The sequence below is a fragment of the Trichechus manatus genome, unplaced genomic scaffold (genome assembly GCF_000243295.1).
Source record: "Trichechus manatus latirostris isolate Lorelei unplaced genomic scaffold, TriManLat1.0 scaffold00073, whole genome shotgun sequence".
NCBI lineage: Eukaryota > Metazoa > Chordata > Mammalia > Sirenia > Trichechidae > Trichechus > Trichechus manatus.
In genome coordinates, this window is record NW_004444009.1 from 12597102 (window position 1) to 12605299 (window position 8198).

Here is an 8198-nt window from a genome sequence, read left to right on the forward strand (position 1 = left end):
TCCCACTCCCCTTCAAGTCAGTGGAGGCTAGTGGAGGGAGAGATCCCTGTGAATCGAAGAAATGAGAGTGAGACTTGAACTCTGAATGTTGAGGTTCAAATCGTCATTTTCAGTCCTTTTGCAGTGGAGGCTTCAGAGCCAAAAAAAAAACCCTGTTGCTGTTGTGTCAATTCCAACTCATAGAGACCCTGTAGGACGAGTAGAACTGCCCCATAGAGTTTCCAAGGAGCGCCTGGTGGAGTTGAACTGCTGAACTTTTGGTTAGCAGCCGTAGCACTTAACCACTATGCCACCAGGGTTTCCAGGGCTCCAAATGGGGAAGGAAAACAATGTAGTGGATGTAAGGGGGCCACCCTGGGTATGAGGATCAGTAGGGGCATGTAGAAAGAAGGGAAGGAAACTACAGTTTGGTGTTCACTTTATCTCATATGACCCTCAAAGCAACAAAAGGGAGGCAATTGTTATCTGCATTCAATCCACAAACATCACTTTATTCATTCTTTCAACAAAACTCTTCTGAACACCTACTGTGAATTATCCAAATGCTAGAGATACAAAAATAGAACAAAATAAACAGAGCCCTTGCCCTCAAGGAGAAAGATGCACACAAACAGGTGGTCACATTCACTGCAAAGCGTAGGGGGCCACTGAAGTCCAACAGGGCCACCTAACCCAGGTGGGAGCCAAGAAAGTCTTAGCAGTCAGGAATAGGTTTGATTGAAAATAAGACCTCAAAATGACAGTGGCTTGACCAAGATAGAATTTTATTTTGCCCTTGTAGAGAGCTCTGGAGATAAGATTGATATAGCAACTCTGGTCCACAAAGTTCCCAGAGACCCAGACTTCTACTGCCTTGATTCCCAAATGATTGCTCTAGCTCCAGTCATCATGCCTGCATTCCAGTCATCAGGAAGAAAAAAGGGTCAAAGTAGAAAGCATAGAGACCATCATGCCAGTAGTCTCCTAAGGAAGGTACTGAAAAGCTGCTACACTCCTACTTGGCCTTTCATTGCCAGAACTTAGCCAGAGTCATACCTACAGGCAAAGAAACCTGGGAAGTGTAGTCATTTGTCTGGGTAGTCCATGCCCAGCTAAGCAGGGGAAACGGGGAGTTCTATTACTATATAACAAGGGAAAGGACATTGGGGGCAACTAACAGTCTCTGCCACGTCTTCCCAGCGTTAGTGAGAGCTAAGGTAAGACGTAAAGAATAAATAGGAGTCAGCCTTACAACAACAACAACAACAAAAAGTTGCCATCGAGTTGATTTTAACTCACGGCAACCCCATGTATGCAGAGTAGAACTGCTCCATAGGGTTTTCAAGAAGGAGATTTTCAGAAGTAGGTTGCTATGCCTTTCTTCTGAGGCATCTCTGGGTGGATTCGAACCACCAGCCTTTCAGTTAGTAGCTGGGCACTTAACCACTTGTACCACCCAGGGACTCCTAGCCTTATGACAAAAGAGGGGAAAGTGGGGGTCTGCAGGTGAGGAAGATCATAGCACATTTGGGGGACTAAAAGGGCTTCGACTGTAAATGGGGGGGTGAGCTATGATGAGGCAGGAGAGGTGAGCCTCAGTCCAGGTAATACTGTCTGGATTTTATCCTAAATGCCTTCTATGTGTCAGATGCTGAACAAGAGGCTACCCTCAGGTAGCTCCTCAAGACAAGACTAAGTAATCAGCTCAAGGTCACAGAGCTCATAAATGGAGTTGGAACTCAGATCTGACAGCAAAGTCCAGGCTCTTTCTATCCACTCTCCTAAAAAAGTTGACAATCTAGCTGAGAAAATGATCAAGCGTGAAATATGCAAGTAGCACCAACCAGTGTAAGATAATATGACATTTTTCAGGGCTTTCATTGCTCCAAGTGTGGGAGAGAGTGAGAAGTTCTGAGAAGTGGAAGAAGATAGCTTTTGGTCTTGGGAGAGCAATAGTTTTCTTCCCTTACATCCTTCTCACCCCCACCCAAGACAGAAGCACCAGGAGACAGAGCTCAAGTCTTGTGAAGCAGTGGGGCCGATTTTCTGAGCTGGTCTTAAAGGATGAGTAAGGAGGTCATCAGGCAGTGGGGACTGAAGGAGAGAACTCATCAAGCAGAGAAGTTTAGAATGACATTCTGGGCAAAGGGAATAGTTTGTGCAAAGGCATGGAAGCATGAAAAATCCATAGTTTAGGGAAAGTACATCTTTTAATGTGAAAGGAGGTAGGTATGGCAGCAATTGCCAGGAAATGAGGCTGCAGAGATATTTTGGTCCCACATTATGGAGGATCTTGTCTGCCGCCAGAAGGAATATATAATGAGTATGTTATGTTTTCCCAATGAGCGGGTAGCTGGGTAGTGTTATGTAACAGTAAAGAGAAATACGGTTGGAAATGTAGATTGGGGCTTGATTAATGGCAAAACTCAGGAGTTTGTATTTTAACTTACAGACCATGAAGAGTCATGTAAGTTGGGGATCTAATTTGTGGCAGGTAACTATGAGGCCCGAGTCCCTGGGTGGTACAAACGGTTAACGTACTTGGTTGCTAACCAAAACTTTGGAGGTTCGAGCCCACCAAGAGGTGCCTTCCCAAAGAAAGGCCTTCCCAAAAATCAGCCATTGAAAACGCTATGGAGCACATTTCTAGTCGACACACATGGGGGCTCCATGAGTCGCAGCTGACTCTCAACGACAACTGGTTTAACTGGAAGGCCCACTTTCCGCAGTCTCTTACATCTAATAACATCTGGTTCATTCAGGAGCTGGCGCACTGCTTTCCAAGTGCCAGTGCTCCCTGTATGCTGCTTATCCACCAAATCAAGACTGAGAACATGTCTCCTAGCTCCATTCCCAGACACGGTTATCTTTTTCCTCTTTAGTCTTCAGTTCATCTGCTCAGTGGACTAGCACCATCAATAAATTTAAGCTATATAAGTTTATCAAGTAACAATATCTGGCCTTGTGGGTATAATTTATGGTTTTGTGACTCTGCTCAATCCTAGTTGGCTGCTTCCCAACATGGAGAATAACCATTTGTACATGTGCCCCATTGCCTATGGGGTGACAGTTATCTGTAGTACTTTTACAGGCAGGAATTAGGAGCTGGAGAAAGTAGCAATGGCCTGAGCCCCTGCACTCTCTGCAGCCACCTCTGCCATTGGGATTTGCCTGGCTCCCTCTAGGAAAAGCACCAAGCCATCCTCCCTCACTCTCCAGATCAGACTCCCCTCTGCCCAGGGCCAACGTTGATTAACTGCCCGAGTTAACATCACAGCCTCAGCCTTTAGGGAGGAAGGCGGCATATTTGCTCTTCTCCTTGTGAGAATGGGCCCAATTCATTCTTGTTCAGGCAGCATAATAAATAACCTGCCCCTTTTGGCAGGGAGTTTATTAGAGACTGATGGGACATTTAACAAATAACTGGGGGCCTGTGATTTATTAGGGAGGTTCATGGCGTCTCCAAAGAGTGGGAATGTGGAATTTAATTGATAAAGCGGCTGTCAGCAGCAATGAGATGCACTCAATAGAATATGCATTTGAACGATTCTCTTTGGAGCTGTCAGGATGTGTTTCTGCTAATCATATTCAGCTCCCGCGGATGGTGGTGTCTGCTGGATGTCGGTGAGAGACAAATGGCAGGAGGGGGATCTGAAAGGTGTCGGGGGGGGGGGTGCACCTGTCAGGTGCCCAGCTCAATGGAAGAATGTGACACAAATGAGCCAAAGGAAAAAGGATCCCCGTCACCCTAAGCGTGGGCTCCTCTGTAAGAGGCCTTTGTTGCTCGTTTGTGAGCTGCTCAAGGGAGCACAAGGTGCAGAGCACCCACTTCCCAGAAAGAGAGAAAAATGAAAGGGTTAAATGGCAAGAAGAGAGATTTGTTCTGGAATTCCAAACTCTCTGAAGCTCAGGTTTCTTCACCAGAGACATCCTACCTTTCCCTCCAGCCACCGACATTCAGATACATGACACACATACGCCAGTTATCCCCACACATACACATGCCACAGTTACCCCTACACTCACATCTACACACACACTCATACACACATGCCACAGTGGTGCACATACACGCAAACCCGCGCATGTGCATACACATACGTATCAGTTATACGTGCCAGTTATACACAGATATTTCAGTTATGCACACTGCAGTTACCACACACATGCATATGCACACACATGCACACACATGTCAGTTACACACACATGCCACAGTTACACACACATACACACATAGTGGCCATAGTTAGCCCACACCCCCACAGCCTCCCTCAAACCCCTGGCTCAGGTGGCGGCTCCTCCTGTCCCTACTGTTCTCATGTCAAGGACAGAGCCACAGAAACCCTGATGGCTGGAGCCTCACCTTTTTTGTTGTCTCCCAGCTCCAGAGACCCTAGAACCCAGGCCTGTGGTCTGGCTTATAGAGAACATGTAGTTACTTTGGCCCTCAGCCCACCCTCCAAGCCGGCTGCCCCATAATAGGGAGATTGGTTTTATATCCAAGGGCCGTCAGTGATGGCACAGCTCTGTCCTCAGGCAGCCTGGAGCCTTTTCTATCCCCACCCCCACCTTGCCGGCTGTTGCTCAGCCTTAAACAAGGCCATGTAAGGCGAGGAAAGGGGCTTTCTCAGGCCGAGGCCTGTTTCTCTGCTTTGATCCTCCCGCATCTATTCTTAGGCCCCACGAGATTGGTCTGCCTCCATGTTCCCTCCAAGGGCACAAAGGGAGGGGGAGGCAACAGCCAGGGAAGAAGAAGTAATTGTCACTGTCTAATCTGAGCCTCGGTGGTGACACCGAGGGACCTGTGAGCAGGGTGGATACAGCAACGGGTTTGATTAAATCAAACCTCTTCCGAAACCTTGTTAAATTAAACTGACAGGCCCAGAGCCGATTCAGGAGGGCAGCAAGATCGTCGCCTCAGGTGGGGGCAGGGGAGACTGGTGGGGGCGAGGGGCGGGGGCTCGTTAGTAAGAAGATCAGATAGTAGCTAGCAGAGCGTCAGCCTGCCCTCTGCTTATTTCCTCTCCTAGAGCTAGGAGATGAGATTTACGGATGTGAGATGCTTAAGTCCCTGCCTGCACAGAGGCTGTGGAAACTCACACAGCGGCAGCCTGCTACCTCCCTGCAGGCTTGGCAAATTCCCCTGGCTGTCAGGACTCACTTTGGAACAAGGCTCACGACATGTCAAAGGGCCTTTACGTAGTTTAACTTCACAACAGGCAGGTAACAGCAGAATGATTTGCTCCACTTTATAGTTAGAGAAACTGAGGCACAGAGAGATTACAGGGCCGCTCTAGAGTCAGGCAGAGACAGGCAGCAGAGCTAGTTCGAGAACCTAGGTCTTCCGCCTCCCAGGTCTGACGCATACAGCCTCCAACATTATGCCATCTGGCAGAATTTCCCAGGATTTAGTCCCTGGAGCTCCATCTCTTCTTCCACCCACCAGAGAAATGGAAAGCACACAGCTTTACACGTGGGCCATCAGAAAAATGCTCAACTGGCTTAGTGTAGCCCCCTGCAAGGCACACAGCTAGCTTCCAAAGGTCACGAGGCCTTTTCACTATCCTCATATCCCTCTCCCACCCCTCCAAGCTTTTCCAAGTCACTTCCCCTCTCACTAATTACAATTCAAGGAGGAGGAGGGGCCAAAGAGATATTGATAGCAACACCAGCAAACAGCAATATTAGAACCGTAACACTGATACCCTGCTGGCCACCTCACCTGTCACCCAGTTCCTCACCTGCCAAAGCTAATTTTCCACTCACTAGTGGGTGAGAGCTCATTTCAGAGTGTGCAAGCTGTGCACACACACACACATACACACACACACACACACATATATATGGATGCACAGTGCCATTGTGAATAGAGTAATATCTCACCCAGGATGTCCTTGTTCTCACTTCTGATGTACTCAGTGATTTGTTTATTGATACCTCCACCGTTTTCCAATCTCTTGTCCAGTAGGGAGGGATACTGGGACGGAGATGCTGGTCATACTGGTAGATACTGATTGCCAGAGCACAGCTGGGATCCTGTTGGACTCTGCCTCCTCTTAAGGCACACTCATCACATCCCAGGCTGTGCGCTGGTTAATGATCAGATCGCAGGACTGAGGGAGCAAAGGATGGGGAAAGGTGGAGCGAGGAGCAGAATTGCGACCACTGTCACTATGAAGAAAGCTGGGTGAGAGAGCTGTCACAAGCTGGTGAAATTTGCTTACCAAGGACGAACAATGGAGGATCATGTATGTACCACACAAGACATGGTATCACCATGCTGTTTCCCTGCAGTTACCCCATGTGTTCTGATCACCACTCCTGCCCCAAAAGTGAAAGACAAACAGCAGAAAGACAGATAGGTAGAAGGTACTTTTTGTTGTTGTTGCTAGCTGCCATTAAGTCTGGCCCAGATTCATGGTGATCCCATGTACAACAGGATTGAACCATGTACCCATAGGGTGTTCACTGGCTGATACTTTGGAAGTCGATCACCAGGCCTTTCTTTCTAGTTTGTCTTAGTCTGGAAGCTCCGCTGAAACCTGTTCAGCACCACAGCAACACACAAGCCTCCACTGACAGATGGGTGGTGGCTGCACAGAAGGTACTTAGACAAACATCAGCAGCCTCCTAAACTGATCTTCACTGTTATTATCACCAATCTATCTGAAATCATATAACAGGTCTCCTGTAAGGCAAGGAGTTGGATTCCTCTAGAAACACTTGCCAGCATGTGGTGGGAAGATAGGATTCCTTGCCTGAGGGAAAGGGGTGTCACTGATCTTGAGTTCCTGTGCTATTAGCAATCTGGGTGACCTAGTTATTTAACATTTTTGGCTACACTTTCCTGACTTGTACTATCATATGATTGGGCAAGAATTACAGACTGTTAGGAATTTTTAAAACTTTAGAGATGACAGAGGAGAAAATTGAGATCCAAGGAGGTTAGATGACTTGTGTGAAGCCACGCGGTGAGGCGGTGGCATGACTGAGAGGGCGTGGGTTCTGGAGCCAGACAGAGCCAGGTCCACTTGCCAGCTCCAGCATTTACTGCTGTGAGGCCCAAGCAGAGCTACTATGGCCCGTCTCGCCTTCCTCGTCTGCAGAATGGAGGTAATAAGAGCATCTACCTTACAGGGCGTGGGAAGAGTAAATGAAAATCATGTGGTTATACGAGTCGGGAAAGGGTAGCACAGAAATGTTAAGTGACTTGCCCTGGGTCACCAGAGTTGCTAATAGCAGAACCAGCACAGGAACCAGCACAGGAACCAGGCCCAGTGAGACCTCCCTCCCCCAGGCAAGCCATCTTTTCTCTGTACCTCACTTTAGCAAGTGTTTGTAAAGGAATCCAACTCCTTGCCTTAGAGTTGCCCTATCACAGCGCCTGACACAAGGAAAGCCCTCAATAAACGGTAGCTGGGCCTATTATTAGTGATGGACCGGAGGTCCAGACCCACACATCTTGACTTCCAGCCTTTCCATGAGGCCACAATGCCCTGATTATCTCTAAGGTTCCTTTCAGCTCTAAAATTCTATGATTCTAAGTCAAAAGATTAAACTGCAAGTTATTTCCAACACCCTCCAGGCAGAGACACAAAAGACCTGTTAGGGAATTCATTATTCACCCTCCATTGCCTCAGTCACTTTCTATAGATGATGATTCACGGGGAATAATCACAGCAGAAAAAACCTGTCCAAAGACAGGAAGGAGGGAGGGCACTAAAAACCCAAACTCCTTTGCATGTTCAGTTCGTGTTCTTCAATTTGCATTTTCGTTTGTTAAGTGGTGACAGTGTTTCTTGGCCTAGGTGTCTCTCCTCCCTGCGAACTTGAGGCTTTCTCTTGGTATAAACTGCTGCTGGTAGTAGTCATTGCCCTCCCCCCGCCCCACCCAGGGTCTCCATCCCAACGCCCCAAGGAGAGGGTCCTGCCTTTATGGCCAAGCAGAAGCCCTCGGGCAAGTGGCTATCACCCTCAGCACTGGCTCCTCTTAGTGTCTCCAGGCTGAATCTCTACCATACCCCAGGTTGACATCTGATCAGGGCTGGGACGGTTCTCTGACACCTGCAAAAGACCACAAGAGGCCCAGGAGCCAGCCTGGGGAAAACAAATATGCAGTAAGCCAAACCTGACACATGACCTCTTTTTCTCCTCACTCCATGGCCTCAGGTAGAGAAGCAGGTAGCCTTTCTTTCCCTCTTGTTAACAAGTCTCTT